The sequence below is a fragment of the Typopeltis vanoorti genome, chromosome 15, assembly GCF_054136105.1.
Source record: "Typopeltis vanoorti isolate ZY-2024b chromosome 15, IOZ_Tvanoo_1.0, whole genome shotgun sequence".
Lineage (NCBI taxonomy): Eukaryota > Metazoa > Arthropoda > Arachnida > Uropygi > Thelyphonidae > Typopeltis > Typopeltis vanoorti.
In genome coordinates this window covers 64,874,731-64,894,288 of record NC_143563.1, presented here as the reverse complement: position 1 = coordinate 64,894,288, position 19,558 = coordinate 64,874,731, and the positions used below count along the sequence as shown (strand labels likewise).

The window sequence follows — 19,558 nt, the reverse complement described above, 5'->3', positions numbered from 1 at the left end:
TCCTGATGGTATTTTTCTTCTCTTCCAACTCCTACACAGCCAAGAAGGCTTCCGGTCCTGATGGTATCCCCTCTCCCATTGTTGTACTTAAGAAAGGTGTCCCTCCTATCCTTTATCATTATATAAATTTAGCTAGTATCTGCTTCTCTTCCCCCCCCCCAAAAAAAAGGAGATGAATGTCTGTCATCAAACTGTTTGTTGCTTTTATCTCAGTGTTCTCTAAAGTAATGGAGGAGGTCATTAACACTCAACTTCATCACCTGGAGAGCTATCTAATCAGTTATCTCCAGTTTGGATTCTACCACTCAAGGTCTGCAACAGATCTTTTTGTGTACCTATGGGCACATTCCATGGAAAAGTTTATAGAAATCAGTATAATGTTACACTTGATATTCCAAGTCATTTGATAGGATCTGGAATAGAGGATTTCTCAGTAAACTTCTATCTTATGGTCTGCATTCTGTTGTTTGTAATTGGAGTAATCAACTGTAGGTGAATAGTGGTCTTGCTTCAGATTTCTCTCCTAATGTAGGTATTCCTCTGGCATCTGTTGTATTATTCACCCTTTTCCTCTTATACATAAACAATCGTCTTTTACCCACCTCAAACTCTATTCACAGTTTTGATGATGATAGCCCTCTCCATTCCTCCAACTCATATGACAAAATGTGCAGTGCCCAAATATCCTAACTTCAAGGTCTTCTACAACCAGTACCCTAAACACTGATTTCCATACCATCCTTTACTGGGAGATAATGACAATCTATTCATCTTCGCTACTTCTAAAACACGGTTTCTTTTTTCTTTTTCTTTTTTTCTCAAAAAAAGACCGTAGCTCTTTGCGTTACTTAATGCTTACCTTATCTCTAGTCTTTCCTAGCACAAACACATCACTTCTGTAACACCCTCAGCCTCCAAAACACTTTGTACCATTGTCTGTTTAAGATGTTACTCTGTATGAATCCCAAATATCTGCCCAAACTTAGAATACTGCTTTCACATTTGGAATGGTGCATCAAATTCCTCTCTAAAATAGTGTTGTGAAAGAATGTGACAGTGTTTTTGAAATGTGCTAAGAAAATGTAATTTGTATTGTGCAACTTTTTTTTTTTTTTTTGGTAATAGTGCTCCTTCATTTTTTCAGACTAAATATGCTGCTTGGAAAGAAGTCAATGGACAACATAGTGTGAGGAACAAAGCCATTGCACTCACCTTAATAAAATGTAGGACCTCCTTTCACTGCAATGACATGGTGCATTGTCTTGCTGAAAGAAACAATGGTCATTTCCATAGAAATGCTACAGAGTAGGAAGCACTGCATTGTATAGAATGTTCAGATACCTCTCAGAGTTCAATGTTCGTGGTACCACAAACAGAGGTAGGAGGCCAAACCAGGAAACACAGGACCATACAATAACACTACCACCTCTGAATTTCATATAGTTGAGGTTACGTGCTCTGGTAAGAGCACTGGGCATCTGCTCAGTAGAGGGTATAGCGTGATTCATTGCTCCATAACAAGCTTTCCAAGTTTCCACATTCCACTGTACATGCTCTTTGCACTACTGAAGACTATGCTACATGTTAGTTTAGGTAATGTGGGGCTTGCATATTCCTGTCCTGCCATAGAAATCCATGTTGTGAGCTTCGGTTCTGAATGTTTTTGTGCAGATTTGTGTTCTAGTCGATGCCTGGAACTCCGCATTCAACTTTTCGGCCAATGAATAGCGGTTTTTACATATTATCCTTCGTAGCACCCTACAGTCACGTTCAATGAGTGTGGTGAGTCGTCCACTGTCCACTGTTGCAATGACTCCCTGTGCTTCCATCTCAGTATGGTGTCACTGACTGCTGACCTGGGATGGCCCAGTTTGTCAACAATTGCCAACAGATAGGCTTGCAACATGGCATCCTATCACAATGTCTCTTTCAAACTTCCTCAGTTCCCTTCTCACAGCCATTTCACCCAGACACAGTTGTATTGACTTTGAAACATCATATTCCTCCAATTTATACCAACTGCAATCATGTGTGTCTCATTACATGACATGATGCACCTGGTCCATGGGGTGTCTGTGACTTCTTTCCAAGCAATATAGGTGTTGGCCTGTGTTTGTTATTTTAATTTTGTTTCTTTGGATTTGTTCTCTGGTGTTGACATTTCAAAAATTGCATATGTATTGAAGTGCACATCAACAGTGTGTAGAAAGTTTCAACTCAAAGATCATTTTTTTTCCCATTGCAAAAATTGATATACATATACATCAAAAATGTGCAAGGTTTGTTGACTGCTAGGATGAATGAAAGAAGAATAATAGACTGAAGCATTCAAAAAATGAGAATGATGTTGACAAATGTAATTAAAACCGCAGATGAACGTTCTAGTAGCGGAAACAGAATGGAATGGATTGTCCTCTTTTGGATATCATAAAGAAATTTTAGGAAGCTACTGTTATGGTTACTAAACATTAATAATGGCATATCTGTGTAAAAAGATTATTCATATTAATTCACTCTAAATATCATATTTGTATAATTATCAAATATACCAAAAAAGTGAATTATTTTGTTTAGCTGTGAGTTTCTGTTCACTGTCATCAAAATTGCTTCTAGTTTTTATGTTTGTTTAGGATGGTAGCATACAAAAAAAAAAAAGGAAAAAAAAGCTGCACTGAGAGTCACAGAAAGTTTTCCAACATACAAAAGCTTAGATGATTAAAAATGTCGCAATTCCTGTCATAAGTGTCCATTCAATATACTAAACATTTCCACAGTGTTACCTATTCATTCTCTTAATTCTTAAAGGATGGTTTCTTCTGCATAGAATTTTGTTTTGATACTGCCATATGAAAGGATATTTTCATTCCTGGTAATTGGATAACAGGATGAAAAATGAACAATATGAAATGCCACCACTGTTTTATAAACAGTTTATTATCAGTGCGTATATGATATTTTAAGTGTCAAAAATGATTTATTTTTCTGGAAGATGGAAAAAGAATCATATTAATATAAGTGTACCTATGAAATTTATTTAATTTTGTTTTAGTTCTTTATCTTAACAATGAAAGTACAGATCTTGTATTTGAAGAGAAAAATCTTATTTTTATTTTTCTTAATATTTTTTTTTATTCTTCTGTGACTTCAGCCTGCTACCCCCCCCTCCCACATGCACAATTCTATAAGCTAGATATCATCTTGATTTTCGAATCTTTTTGATAGTCTCCATGGGAGCTAGGTAGCCATGTCTGAGCATAGTAGTCAAATGTGGTCTTATCAAAGCATTGTAAAGTGGAAAGATAACTTCCTTGTTCCTAAAAATTAGTGTTCTCTTCAACATTGCAGTTGTTTAATGTGGTGATTTAACCACCTTAGCAGCATGTGATCCTAAACTTTAACTCTCATTGCTTCCTATTCTCTAACTTTACTGTAGCAAATTCTCTCTTAACATAATATGTTGCTTGAAATTTCGTCAGTCCAAAATTTGCACTTAGCAACATTGAATTTCCCCTTACTATAATTTGTCCATAGACTCTATTTATTCAAATCAACCTGCAGAGATTCTGTATCAGTTATATCTCTTATCACACTCCCCAACTTTGCACTATCATCAAATAATTAACTTTTGTCCTGCACATCATTTTCAATATCAAGATATTATTTGTATTCATTTTTTCAATATGCTTCTGAAGATGCACAGTTACTGCTATTAAACGTTAGTTGAAATTTATATTAAAATAGTATCTACTTATGTTATACATGCAGCCAGTTTTTGTTAAAATTAAGTTGTATTATTCTTTATATTTTCATAAAACACAGGAATTTATTAGTCATTACATTAAGTAAAATACACCTACTGCCAGTTCTATCATAAAATAGAACTGGCAGCTTCTTCAAGGTTAAAAACATCAAAAAATGAGAAATACGTGAATCACAAAGTTGATTAAATGCCAAAAAGCCATTACAATACAAATAGATAAATTCATGATAGACAATAAACATAAAATGCATGGCATGCATTAGCTGTCTGCAGCTAGCGATAGAAAGTGATTGTTTACAAAGTTGAAATCTCTAAGTTAAAATATTTAATAAAAGATTTCCATATGTCACTTCGTATCAGCCCTTGGTTTTATTCAGTGATCCATGTGAATGGATGACCATAACAGATTCCTTAAGAAATCTGGAATAAAAGTTCTTTTCTACATAAGGCATGGTTGATATTATAAGTATAATTGGCCAAACCAGATCTGTCTTCTTTTATGGTCAACATCTGCAAACATGTTCTTTCTTTCTGACCTCATTTCATATATACATATAGGTGCTGAATTTTCTCCATCAACAGACCATGATGATACTCATTCTGGCTCCATCATACTTTTTTTTATCCTTTGTTATCCTCGTTGTCCACCTCATTGTAGTCAGAAAGATAGTTGGAATAGAAGACACATAACTATCTCTGATTTCATTTGAAAAGTTTACATTATGCATTATTTCTCATTTGTATTTATCATATGCTTCTTGTGTTATTATCTTCTAAGATATGCCATAATATTTAAAAACCTCTTCCATAATGGTTCTTTCAAAAGTCAGTAAATTTTATTTTACTGACTTAGTTTATTTTTATTTTATTTTATTTTATTATTTTTTATGCGAATTACACCCATGAAAGTTTATAAACTTAACAGTATAATTTCTTGTCAAGTTTAATATAATAAACCTGTACTACGTCAGCACCATGGGCAGTCTAGGGATTCATTAATCCAGACATCTTGCTCCAAGCATGGAACTTTTTGAGGCCACTTCAGACCTCTGGCGAGCAGGGTAGTAATCTTATCTTAGCATCATCAGAGATATACAGAGTCTAGGACTCATCAATGGAGGCTATACATCACGTTCCCACCAGCTGTCTTACCTTCTTTTAAACTCATTCACACTAGATGTATTCACCACTTCTGCAAATAAACTTTTCCACTCTCTCACTGATCTCTGAGGAAAAAAATCTAGCTCTCACCTCTTTTTTAATCACATGCAAACTTAACTTCCATGGTGTCCCCTTGTCCTCTCCCCACCTTCCATATAACAAAAAATGTCATTATTTAATAATTTATAACACCCTCTCAGAAGTTAGACGCCATATCACTCCTCTTTCTTTTCTACCGGTATCTGCAGTCCACATAATCTCGGTCTATACTCATAATATACATTCCATAATTCCAGTATCATCTTTATAACTCTTCTTTATAACCTTTTCACAGCTTCTTTATCACTACAGAACCCAAGAAACCAAATCTACACACACAGCAGTCAAGGTGTGGTCATATCAAGCTCTTGTTAAGAAGCAAAATGAATTCCTTGTCCTTACATGTCAATGTTTGTTTCAACATTGCAATTATCCTTTGAGTTGTATTTTCAATTTTTACTATGTGACCTTTGAATTCAACTTCTTATCCACCATAACTCCAAAAACACTAGCCTCATCAGTTTTTCCAAGCATAATCCCACCAATATAATATGCCATTGATATCTCATCATACCAAAGTGCATAACTTGACATTTACTAACATTAAAATGGCAGCTATTATATTTGCTTACACTTCCAGCCTTTTTAAATCTGTATCAGTAGCATCCCTGATTGCCCTGCCTATCTTTGCGTCATCAGCAAACTATTGAACATTTCAAATTATGAAAGTCATCACATTTGCAATTGTTATAACATCAAATAACATGATACCAACAGTATTTTGCTGTCCTGGTTGGCTGAGTAATTAGTGTACCCACTCTCCAACCAACAGGTCACAGGTTCGAATCCCACTATAGGCATGGATGTTTATGATTGTTTTTAGGTGAAACATGAAGAACATTGAGACCAAACATAGAACTTATTGGAAGCCTGAAGTGGCTTGAATAAGTTCTATGTTTGGTCTCTAGAGCAGGGTTTCTGGACTATGCAAAAATAAATTTAAAAATTTTATTTATTTATTAATTCTTTTACAAAAAAAAAAAAAAAATATATATATATATATATATATATGTATGTATGTATGTATGTATGCTATAATAATAATAATAATAATAATAACATATATATATATATATATATAATTGATTAAAATTAATGGCAAAAAAAATTCTTAGCCCACAGATATACTATAGGTCTACAATAACCTTTCATAGGTGGGGAAACACATTAAAAAATAGGAAAAAAACTAGGTTGGATAGTGAAAACACTATCCACTGAGGGCCATCATTTATGTTATATTGTTAACTAACATTATACTGTTTGGTGTGTATAATGTTAGTTAACAATAGTCTTCAGAGCATATAAAGATCAAGGGTAAAGAACCAATGATCTTTATATGCTCTGAAGACTACTACTTCAGGTCTTCTGTTATTTTTTGTTTATAACCACCTTCCCTTCAAAGAATTGCAATATTTTGTTTAATGTGAGTTTTCTCACATTAATATTTAATATTTTTCCTAGTTCTTTAGTGACTTGCAGTATTCCCATAGGTTCTCTTTTTAAGAGATCATTTAATTTTTCACTTATTTTATATTTGCTCTTGACTTTTTTTTTCTTGCTTATTTTTTAAACATATTTTATACTGTATTTGTAATCACACATCTTGTTATTGATATAGTTTTGTTGTATCGTGTTCTTCTTGCTATTGTAGCTAGCTTCTGCTAAAATGAATGGTTTTATTTTTATATTTGTTTTTATACTTTCTTTTCTGTATATCTATAGCACTTAATATCTTATTTCAAACGTTTTGTTCATTTTCTGTCTTTGTACTCTTGGTTGCCCATTCTCCCCCTTCCTTTCCCATACATTGGTCATTCGGGTTTTTTTTGGCATTCATGTTGAAAGCACTCATATCACTTTATGTAGATTCTCAAGAATAAATAGACTGCCTCCTGGCTAATTAGACACCTGGAAAGCTTAATGGGGAAGTTTGTTTTTAGAAGAAGAAAGAAAAATAGGATTCTTCAAACCAGATGAAATGTTACGTGAATGTTGAGAGGAGGGAGAATTTTAGCAGGGCATTCTTATACTTCCTTGACACTTGTAAGTAGAATGCTAGTAATTTCTTCTTCTTCGGGAGCAGAAGAAGCAGGAACTATTGAATTGTAACTATTGTAAATAATGATAACAGTCTCACTAAAGCTAGTGTCCCCTCTAAGCTGTGTGCACGTGCATAATATACATTAGTCAAAAAAGACAGCACACACACACCTAGTAACAGTATGCACAAAATTTTTGCTTTCAGAAGTTGTAATTTACAGTTAATTTTTGAACACATTATAAAAACAAATTATATGATACATCATACTTGTCACATATTTTATTTAGTAATGTCTCCCAATATTACCCTGACCCATTTCAACTTAAAACATTATAATTAGTTAATTTTATCTATAGCACATGGGCAAACTGACATTAACATTAGCAGGTCGTAGAGCTATATTTGTTTACAGTGTTCTACTGTCTGGAAATTTTGGCAAACGAAAATGCTATCAGTTTAATGTTAGTAAGTGTAAAGTTATTCACTTTGGCATGATGAGATTTCCAGTGGCATATTATATTAGCAGAGTCATACTACAAGAAACTGAGGAGGCAAGGAATCTTGGTGTATTGGTGGATAGAAATTTGAAGTTCAAAGGTCACATAGCAAAAGTTGCAAATATAACTCAGAGGATAATTGCAATGTTGAAGCAAACTTTGACATGTAAGAATAAGGAAGTCATTTTGCCTCTTTATGAGGCTTTGATAAGACCATACCTGATTACTGTGTGCAGATTTGGTCTCCCGGGTTCCAAAGGGATAAAGAAGCTGTGGAAAGGATGCAAAGAAGAGTTACAAAGATTATATCCAGATTATGGGATTTAGATTATGTGGACAGATTGCGAGTATGTGGATTACAGACTCTGGTTAACAGGAGAAAGAGGGGTGATATGATAGAAGTCTATCAACTTTTGAATGGGTGTTATAGGATATCTTCTGATGAAATTTTTCATATATGGAAGGTTGGGGGAGAACATAGGGACATCCATGGAAATTAAGTTTGTTCACAATCAAGATAAGGGTAAGAGCTAGGTTTTTCTCCTCCAGAGCAGTGAGTGAGTGGAATAGTTTGCCTTTAGGGGTAGTGAGTGAATCTAGTTTGAATGAATTTAAGGGACAGTATGACAGCTGGTTTGGGTGATTTATAGCCTCCCTCAATGAGTCCTTGACTCCCTGGAGGTCTCAGATAATAATAATATCAGCTGATAAGAATCGATACTACACTTTTATCTTAGTCAAAAGGTCAAGAAGCCAAAAGTGTAATATACACTTGGGCCACTAATGGGCAGATGCACAATATACAGCCTCTCCCTGTCAAGTCAGTCCCACCTTCCCGCAGTGTGTCCTGTTTCCACAAAAGGGTGCTCCGGCATTTGCAGTGAACATTCCCACTACAAAAAAATACCTTCCTAGTTTGAGAAAATGCCAGCTAGACACTAGGTAGCAGGTGTTCTTCATTTCCCAGTAAAATACCACTTCCCAGCTTATTAGAGGTCTGAAGTGGCAAATGCCATGTGTGGTGAACATTAGCATGTATTGCAAAAATTCTCAACCCTTTCAATATTTACGCAGCATTTCACGTAGTCCAGAAAATTTAAACTTGTCTTTCTTTTCTAAAGACAAGCTTTCCTCTTTAAACTTTCCAGGCATCTAACAGAATTCTTTGCACCACTTGTGGCCTATTGTTTTTAGACAGTCTGGAAGATCTACTTCTGTTCATCACAAAGAACATAAAACATACATCGTGTTTCATGAACCTGAATAGTGAAGGTCTTGCAGAACACACATCTTCACTAAACACAGGGCCTTTTGAAGAACATAAAAATATTGCACAAGAATGGATTCCTTATGGAATTACTTTACAAAGAAAGGTGTAAAGCATTATTAGGTTGTCCTAATTTGAACTTATCTGATGGCCAACATTTATCTCATACACTCCTGACATAAATCTTTTCAAGCTTTATGTCAGGAGTGTCAAACTCAATTTGGACCGCGAGTCATTTACCATAAAAGTGTATCTCAAGTAGGCTACAAAAAAAATTTTTGACTAATAAAAAGCTGCACTAATTAGAATCGAAGGGAAGTGAAAGAATGAGTATAATAAGAAAGATAGACTTCTATTTGGGTTTGTAGATCAGATTTATTTCAAACTAAGTTATACCAACTAGTTTCACCAACTATAGCTGTTGGCTTTTTCAGGGTAAAAGATATATAGATGTAAGACCACTTAAACACTAAAACTGTAAATGAACCAAATATAATTGCATTTTTACAAAAAACAGAAGAACGCGTTCATCACACACATAGAACATGTATGATTTCACATGTTGTTATGTAGGAATGTTCTATAATTTGTAGCAAAATTTAATTCTGGCAAGTTTAAAGATCTAATGAGGGTCTTCCAGATCTCAGGCGGAATTAATCCTTGGTTTCTATTTAGGTTTTGTTTTGAACAAATAACTATTGTGGCTTCTTTTATCATTCGGGAGTGGAAATCCTCCTGTAAGTAGGGCATGGAGCTTTTGTCCAATTCTATGGTATGGTTTATCCTAGAGAAATGAAAGGCTAACCCTGATTTGTCTTCTCTGTTATTGTTTACGTCTCCTATGTGTTCCTTTTTCCTGATTTTAAAACTTTCAGAAGTCTGGCCAATATAGTTCAAGCCGCACGAGCAGGGGATGTTGTAGACTCCGGCATATTTGTAAAAAAGGATGACTGTGTTTTGGAGATCTTAAGAATTGGCAGATAGTCTTTGAAGGTTTAAAGGCCACTCGTATTCCATGTGGCTTGAGGAGTCTGGCAATCTTATTGGAAACTGTCCCTGTATACGGAATTACAATAGTGGAATTATAATGTATATCTTCAGGTTGTCTTTGTGTGGGAGTCACAGAAAAGTATCTTGTGGATCAATTTTCTAGGATAACCATTCTTTGTAAGGTTATTTGATATCAAGGAGAGTTCATCTTTGAGGTCTTTATCATCTATCTTAATGAGAGAGGCTCTATTTTTAGTATGTATACAATGCTAAGTTTCTGAGAAATGTGTGAAGAAGTGAAGTGCAAGAATCGACCTGTATTGGTTGGTTTGCGATAGACTGTAAGGCTGATGCATCCATCTGTTTGTTTCGTAATTAAAGTGTCCAGAAATGGTAATTGGTTTTCTTTCTCAAGTTCTAAAGTGAATTTAATTTTGTGGTGCAAAGAGTTGATCTTGCTTAGAAACTCGAACAGATCCTTTTCAGTGTTTTTCCAAACAATAAAAATGTCGTCCACATATCTCCACCACACTGCAAGTTTAGGGTCTAGTGGAGATAAAATTTTACTCTCGAATTTCTCCATGAAGAGATCCGCACAAGATGGGCTTCCCATTGCAAGGCCTGATAATTGTTGATAAATAGTTTTATTCTATAGGAAAAAGTTGGATTTTAAACAATGATGGAACAGAGAAGTAATGTCTTGGGGGAAGAGGCTTCTTAAAATGTTGATTACATCCTCTACTGGAATGTTGGTGAATAAAGATGTAACATCCAGGATTGCCAGAAGATCGGTATTGGAGATCGAGATGTTGCTTAATTTCTCCACGAAATGTTGTGAATTACGTATGTAAGTATCCGAATTGCAGATGTGTGTGCCTTAAGGAGACCTACAAGGTGTTTTGATAATAAATAAGTAGGCGAATTACTACAAGTCTTACTTAACTAAAAAAATAGTTAAGTAAGCCTTGTAGTAATTTAAAAAAAAAAGGTATAAAAGTGTGTAGTTATTTGTAGGTTTTTCTCTCCTTTCTTGTTATCTCAACTGTGCAGTTTTATATAATTGAAGAAAGTATGCATGAAAACCAAAATGATTATATGATTTAGGACCAAGATGGCTGGAATCGTGATATATCAGTTCTTTTAATGAAAAATAGCAGGAGTGAATAAAGGAAAAATGTGAGAGAAATAAAAAAACATTATTATTAACAGAACCAGAGCAAAAATTTGTGCCCTTTTATATTGTTGTTGCTATTATCATTAGTGCCAGATCTCCATGGAGTCAAAAGACTCATCATGAGAGGTCTGCAGTGTCACACACAAAGTTCATCAAACTGTGCCTTAAACTCAAATGTTTCTGCATTCACCAACCACTTTCCATGCAAAGAACTTCTCCATTCTCCCTTACTGATGCCTTCCTTATACAATGTTCAAGGATGGCCTCTTGTTGTTCTCCTATCTCCCTTCATTCTATGAAAAAAAAAAAGTCTCTTCTACATTAAACTGGTAATAGCCCCTTACCAACTTATATCTCAATCATACCCTCCTGCTGTGCAAATCACATTCACTCAATCTATCCTTATATACTCCCGTATTCCACAGACTGGAAACCACCTTAGTCATCTTCTGCAGACCCTTTCTGATATATTATCTTCATCTCCATGAAAATCATTGACCAAATTTGCACACAATAGTCCATCTTGAGACCTAATTAAGGCATTGTATTGTATAGTGGATTCATGAGCTCTTTACTTCTGCACATCAAGGTTCTCCTCCTCATCATCAGTGTCATAATCTATTGTGATGATTTCCCAACTTAGCAGTGTGATCCTGAACTTCAGGTAAGTGTTCACCACCACTTCCAGATCTCTCATTTTCTCCACTAGTTTTATACTTTGCATTCCATCCTTGCCTATCAAATTTCAAGACCTTACACTTTGCCACTTTTTTGCTCACCCATACGGTGTACTCAGATCTTCCTGTAGAACCATGTCTGCTTGACTCTTCATTATTCTCCCTACCTTTGCACTATCTGCAAACAGTTGCATATCTCAAGTTGCATATCTTAAACAATAATGACCCACAAAATACACCTACACCACACTACTAGTGACTTTACTCATTCAAGATACATTAGTGCCCCCATGCACAACTTGCTGATTAACTGCCTGACAGCCAGTCACCAATCCAATTCAATAATCTAGTAATTAATCCGTCTGTTATATGTTACTTACCAATTTTTTTTCATGCACAGTCTATTAAAGACTTTTTCAAAATCAAAGTGTAATTATTAATATAAAATAGAAGTATACTATATAATTATTTTGATTATGGTCACTAGTAATAAAAATTGACACTAGCTGAACTCATAACATTTTTTTTTTGTTAAATATAAGCACATTTGTATAGGGTTTATTTGTGTGATCCTACTTTATATGATCTGATTTAACTCAGAATTTCTTTGCCACATTTTGTTGCCTTCATTGTCTGCTCTTATTGCTCTCATAATTCTGACGACTATACATAAATGACACTTTATAAATCCCAAATCTACCCAACCTGACAATGCTTGTTGCATGATTGCATTCAGAAAAGGGCTACTCACTTAATAGATGACTGACTCTATCCAATCACTTTTCCATAGGTGCTCTGTTTCTGCATTGTGTTTTTTTCTATAGTTATTTCCATGGATGCTGTCCCACTGAGCTGATCATCATTCTTCCACTTCCCTCTAATTATGTACAAACCAGGCAGCTGCTGGTCAACATATATCATTTCAGCTCCAGACTTAAACTAATTCCTCATCTTCTTCTTTCATTCCATATATCTCTTTCCTTTGAAAGAGTCTTTCCCATACTGTTTTTCCCAAAAGATTACAACTCTCGGTTCTTCAAAAAACACACTACAAGATTCCTTTCTTTTCTGTAATCACTTGCCCACATGCTGCTGTCATTTTATAGGGCTTGAGACTTCTTGTGTATGGGGTTGATTTAAAAAAATGAATAATAAAAAATTATTTAATTACTAGTCATCTGCTGAGATCTAAGAGCACAGAATATTCATATAATACATTATTTAATGGTTTACTGAATTATTTGATCTTCACTTCCAAATCAAAGTACTTTTAATATCATTTAAATTTATACACTAATTATATAAACCAATATATGTCAGTTTCATTTGGTTGTGTGTGTGGACTATATATTTATTCAAATTAATAAGTTTCAGTGTACTGCATTATTGGTTTATTAAACCACATTGTTTAAGTCCTCTGGTCAAATAAAACAACATTATCAAGCTAGCTTCGGCTTTAGGAATATGTAGTGTGAAATATGTTTTTGTAGTGACAAATACATTCATGGAATTGTATATATTTTATGCCTCCATGAGAATTAATTCATAAAATATTTTGTTTCTTTTGGTCTTTTGCTCTTATTTCATTTACCAGTTTTCACTAGCCACTGGAAGTGCTTAAACAGATAAGCTAAATTTATGTTTTGTATCATTGCTGAATATAAAAATTAGTAAACTAGAAAAATACAGATTATAATAATTAATATTGTTAGCTTAATTTATTATGAATACAAAAAGTAACAAAAAAAGTGATTTGCTAGCAGATGGCAAAGTTTTGAGTTAGGTCAGTTTAAGATAAGCATTTAAAAATATATCAAAGAAACCATTCTGTTTGCAGTGCCAAGCAGATGGCTGCAAATAAGAATTCAGCTTATGAGACTTTCTGTTAGTGAAGATGCAACGTATATTGAAGACCAATAGGCCTTTCATGTTCTTCAGAACACATTCCAGTAAGTCATTATACAATATTTAACCATTTTGAAACTCACAAACATTATTCTACACTCACATCACCTAAATTAAAATGTTATTTTTGAGCTTATTTTGCACTCCAGTACATTACAGAATCTCACAGCACATCACTTTATTGTTATTAAGATAGTGAAAGTTTAAAAAAAAAAAAGAGAGAGAGAGAGATAAAGAAAAATTCTCATTAAAAAAAGTAACAATTTTTGAAACTGTATAGTATCTTTCACCTTGCTTTTTTTTTTTTTTTTTTCAGTCTGCACTTCTAATATTTAAAATCCAAATTTTTAAAATGTTATTGAAAATGCAGGCATCAATTTAATAAAGTTTTCAAATTTAATGCTTTTCTCTTTTAGAAATTTTTTTTTCTGAAATAACGTTTCAAAGATTTGTTTTCCTGCCCCTTTTCAAATCAAGTTTTGATAAAACTCAAGTTTATGTATAAAATTATATTCATGTTGATTTCCATATGTGAAATATGACCTCACTATAAGTAGCTCTAAGTATTTTGTCATATGTGAAAAACATTCTCTCCTTTGTGTATATGTGTGTTCAGTATAATGAATTTTTAAGAGATTCATCTGCTGCCAAGATGATTGCTTTAAATTCTTCCTGGGATCTCATCTACTAGTCAGCTGAAATATCCTTGTAAATAATATAATAATTTAATGGTATAATAATTCTTGGAAATAATTATTTTCTCTGATGTATAGTAATACCAAAAAGGATGTACCAGCTATTGTGGTGGTCTAACACAAATAATATTTCATGATTTGTTTCTAACTGACTTGCTAATTAATCCATTATTTGTTGCATCTCTGATTTGATAGCCTCTTATGTTTGAATCTTTCAAGTATCCCTAAATATGTTAACTGTCTACATTTTGATTTTCTTTTGTGTATTTTTTCTGCCATATTTTGTTTCAAAAAATCTGTTTTACTAATCTTTCATCTCCATTCTGTTTATTATTATTATTATTGTTGTTTGTTGTTATTGTTATCTGGGGATTTCCATGGAGGCCTAAGACTCGTGACAAGATCATACCAACCATTATGCCACAGTGCCTATAATACCAAGCCTCTATAGCTCAGTATAGACGAAGCCCTGTGGTAAGAAAGACCTGGGTTTGAATCTTGTCTATGATGTGAGGAATTTATGTGGTCTCTTTCAACGAAAGGTGAGTTAGGCAGTCTCATATGGGGATAAGGGGTTTTTTCACCAGGTTTTTCATCCCCAAGAACAGGCAAACTGGCCCCATGAACACACGCATCTACAGACATAGGACACGTCGGGAGGCATAAGGCTAACCACCTTATCCTCAAGTATGGTTATGGTTACAAGAATACCTTGACAATAATAGGTAGAAGAAGGGAGGATTAAGAAAGAAAGAAAGCCTATAACACCTTTCCTTAAACTCAGTTACTGATAACAAACCCAAACCATCACTATCAACCCATTTACGTTTTTAATCACCCTCTCAGCAGAAAATCTATTCCTTACATGAGAACCCTTAGTAACATCTGAGGGTGACCCCTTGTTCTCCTAACCTTCTCTAATATATAAAAAATTTCTTCTGCATCTGTTCTGTAAAATTCTTTTCAAACAAATTTTGTAATCCACCAACCTTTAGTCTATCCTTATAAGGCACATTTCATAGACCTTTCATCATCTTAGTTACCTCTGAATCCTCTCCACTTGAAAGGTGGCCAAATCTGGGCATGCTCTAAATACTGTCATATCAGAGGCCCTACTAAAGAATGACATTTTTCTAAAGGTAACTCTGAATTAGATTATTGATATTTCAAATCAGATATTCAGACTAAATCACATAGTCCATCTTTGGTAAAACTACAATTACAGTTAAGCATAAACAAGTAAAAGTAGATCAGGAGATGATCTACAAAATCTTGGCCAAGGATGCACAGCGAAAAAAGAATAAAAATCCATGTTGATAAAACTGAATGAATGAATCACTATATCTGCCAAGGAATAATATCAGTGGATCAAAATACCATAGAAAAGAAGTCAAAAGACAAATGATGCTTGGCTGGAAAACATTTGGATGATTAGTCAATATTCCAAGGCCAATTTCTTAAAAAGGAAAGTTTTTAATCAGTGTATTTTCTGTGTTGATATGTGGCTATGAAACATGGACATTAAATGTCAAGGAAACCTAAACTTAAAAACAACACAACACCATAACTGGAAAGATCACAAAACTGAATTGGAAAATAAATACTTGGATATAAAACTACAATCTCTGACATAATAAAAAAAAGGAGTAAAACATCTGAGATGGCAGTGAGCTGGACATATTGCTTGAAAATAAGACTAATAATGGAAAAAATGAAGTATTGAATGAGATACCAAAATTGCACTAGATTGATAAAATCATCAGAGTTGTAGGAGTGATATGGAAAAGCCACTGATAGGAGTAAAATACAAGTTGCAGAGATGAGATTTTTTAAGAAAGAACAATTAAAGGAGATGCAAAAAATTGGACCATATAGGACATGTCATCAGAAAAGAACTAGATATTTATAACATAAATGAAAAGATCAAGGAATGTAGTGAGAAATGGAAACTACATCTATCTAGGATGTAAAGATATCGGCTACCAAAAGAGGTGGATAGATATAGACCAAAGGGAAAGAGAGAGAAAGACCAGTGAAACTAGAACAGACAAACGTCTAATCCTTGAAGAGAAGAAGAAGGAATTATCTCGAAAAGGCCTTCATCCAACATTGACTCGATAATGGCTATGATGATATATACTTAACAGCCACTTAGAGTAAGAATCTCCCAAACTTTCAGCATGAATAATCTGCCATTCCAGTTGGAATTAGATCAATGTAATGGGGTAGTAGCTTGTCTTAGTGGTGGACAAGCAGCTAGAAAGCTTGTTATTACATAGTACAAAGGTAGAGAAAGGGTAAAACTTCTTCAGTATTCTGGTGTGCTCATTTCTGATATACAGCTGAAGTATATACAGCATTAGAACTTTTTTCTCCATAGAAAAATGCCTGTGATTGTCAGATGATTCAGGGGATGACCTGTGGAAGAGTTAAAATAATTAACTTGCATCAAGTTAGTATTAATAGTATTTTTACTGTGCCATACTTCTAGGAAGTGATGATGTACCAAATCTTTTTGTGTATCTGGCAGTAATGGTTGGTTTCAGTAAACTGAGCTGGCATTTGATTTGACAGTAAGGGAAGGTTTTTTTCAAAGAACAGAGATAGATGGAATGAAAGGAGAGAAAGAGAAGTTGGTTTGGTAGGTTTGAAGCTAGTCATTATATGGATATTGATCACAGCTGTTTATGTATTGAGCAGAGCATTACTATGAAAATACCTATAGAAGGCATAGCAAAAAACAATGTCAGTAAAAAAAGTGATTGGAGTGAATCTCCAAGAGTGGAATCATCAATTAATCAGATTGTCCTCTTCTGGATAGTTATCAAGAATTCTTAGAGAGCTTTTACATTCACATCCAAAATGTGTGAGAAGTATACCAAGATTGGGAACATTTAGGATTTAAACAAAACAGATTAGATTTTTGAAGAATCCGTGGCTGAGATATGTTTTGTGCCAATAATGGTTAGAAGAATCAGTCATCCCAAGAAGAAAAATGTAATCACGATTGGAGATCTGGTCATTATCAAAAATAAGAAGTGGAATGTGAAAAAGTTGTATCAAGATTTTTCATCACAACTTCCTTATATGACAAAAAAAAGAATTAATGGAAATAAACCTACTTCCATTCTCGTGTTTGATCTACTTAGCATAGAGTCAATGTTGAATTTACAACCCTACACACACACACACACACACACACACACACACACACACACACACACACACACACACACACACACACACTATCTGCCAATAATTGCCTGGACACTTTAGCAATTTACAATTGATACCAGCAGGCGAACCCTAATATTGGTATGCCCACGTTTGGCTTTGATCACCTCCTGCACCCTTTCAGGGAGCTTCCCACCAGTATGGCAGACATCAGGTTCAATTTGTCTCCATTCCTTCATCAAAGCAGCACTGAGTTCAGTGACAGATCAAGAACGTGGTGCTCTGGAACCTCAATTGCCACTCTATTTCATCCCCAGGTGTTCGATGGGGTTGAGGTCAGGACTCTGCGCAGGCCAGAGCAGTCGTTTAACACCCATCTCTTCATGCTATTCCATAACAGCTACCGCTTTGTGACATGAGGCATTGCCATCTTGATAGTAACATGGGTCCATTCCATAAAAACTCTACAATGTGGGCAGCACCTGATTATGCAGAATATCAAGGTTCTGAGCTGCCTTTATGGAACCACAGACAACAACCAGTGGATCCACTCCAATCCAGCTGAATGCACCCCACACTATTACTCCTTCACCACCAAACTTTACTGTGGGTACAACACACTGTGATAACAAGTGTTCACGAGGCTGCCTCGACACCCATACCCTGCCATCAGACTGGAAACAGGTGAATCTTGATTCATTGTTCCAGAGTACTGTTTTTCCATAGGATTTGTCCAGTTCACACTCTCTTTTGCACCAGGCCAGATGAGCCACCTTGTTCATTGTTGTGATGTTCGGCTTGTGTGCTGCTGCTGTTCTTCCCTGGAAATCCAGTAAATGGAGTTCTTTTCATACAGTATTAGTGCTCACCATGGTGTTACTGGCACTCTGGAACTCATCGCAGATGGCCTGTGCCGGCTTTTGCATGCCACCCATTTTAACACCTTCCTGTCCCTGTCAGACTTTTTTGGCAGCTATCCTGGGTGTGTTCTTGGACTAGTGATGCCAGAATGTCTCCACTTGTTGAGAACATCGCCAACTGTCGATTTTGGATGTTCCAGTTGAGTGGCAATGACACATATGGACATGCCACCACTGTTACAGCCCATGATGATCCACTCTCTCGAAGAGTGAGTCATCATGATCGTCAGTGACTTCGAGAGAGTGACTCTGTTGAAGTCACTGAGTTCACATCGTGTTGCCATACCACTGTATTCAACTGCTACAATGAAATACTACTTCCTACTATCTGTACACCAGTTTTTATGTTATTACAAACCTGGAATGTTCCATAACTTCAAATAACAGGGGTGTCCTGATAATTATTGGTAGATAGTGTATATATGTATTATAAGTATTATTCTGTTAGTTTTCACTTTCACAAAGGCAACTGCCTTTGTGTTATTTGTCATTTATAATGTGTAGCCTAACTTGAACAGTTAGTTGATTGGCAAGCATTCTTATCTAATTAACTAACTTCTAGTCTTGATTTCACTGACTGGACTGAATGATTTTGTCTGCAAAATATTTTATTTCAAATATCAATAAATATATACTGTATTAATGTGGTTGTCATTAAAATTATAAAAAAAACAATTTCCTATTTATCAATGTGTTTTTAACATCTTAGTGATTCTTTCTGCTATTTTTTCCCTCACTTTTGCACTACAGTAATCCTTTAGTTCTCCAACCACAGTGAGAGAGAGAGCAATTTGCTGGTTAGATAATTGAAGGGCTGGATAACATTTGGCATGCCACTTGATGCCAACCCATTCAAGGGATGGTTAATTGAAGGTTTGAAGGTCAGATGATTGAGCCAATGTATATTCTCTGACTTTATCTCACTCCCCAAGGCACATAACAGATCCCTAGTCCCAACAGTTTCTTACGATGCAGTCACATTAATGGAATACAAAGTTGGTATTTTTTTACATCAAAGCGCCCAATTTAAAATTTTGCAACACTGAAGTGGAATCCATTATCCATTGCCTATAGCATTTAAATCAACTTCAGATTTTCGTATTCCCTTTATTTGGTGTTACTTTCCAAGTTTACTATCATCAGCCAAAATTGGATATTTCATCCTTAATCTTGGAGATTAAGGATTAATGATATTTGT

General features: G+C 34.8%; 1 protein-coding gene across 6 annotated transcripts in view; it reads left to right on the top strand.

The window, feature by feature from the left end:
• The window catches only part of LOC150098829 (PHD finger protein 14), a 570,499-nt gene that overhangs the window by 539,618 nt on the left and 11,323 nt on the right, over positions 1-19,558 (top strand). Inside the window, exon 23 of one of the 6 annotated variants that reach the window (XR_016549471.1) lies at positions 13,504-13,615. The exons of the other annotated variants lie outside the window; for them this stretch is intronic. The gene's annotated coding sequence lies outside the window, so the exon portion shown is untranslated. The remainder of the gene's footprint in view (positions 1-13,503; positions 13,616-19,558) is intronic. 6 annotated transcript variants of the gene reach the window in all.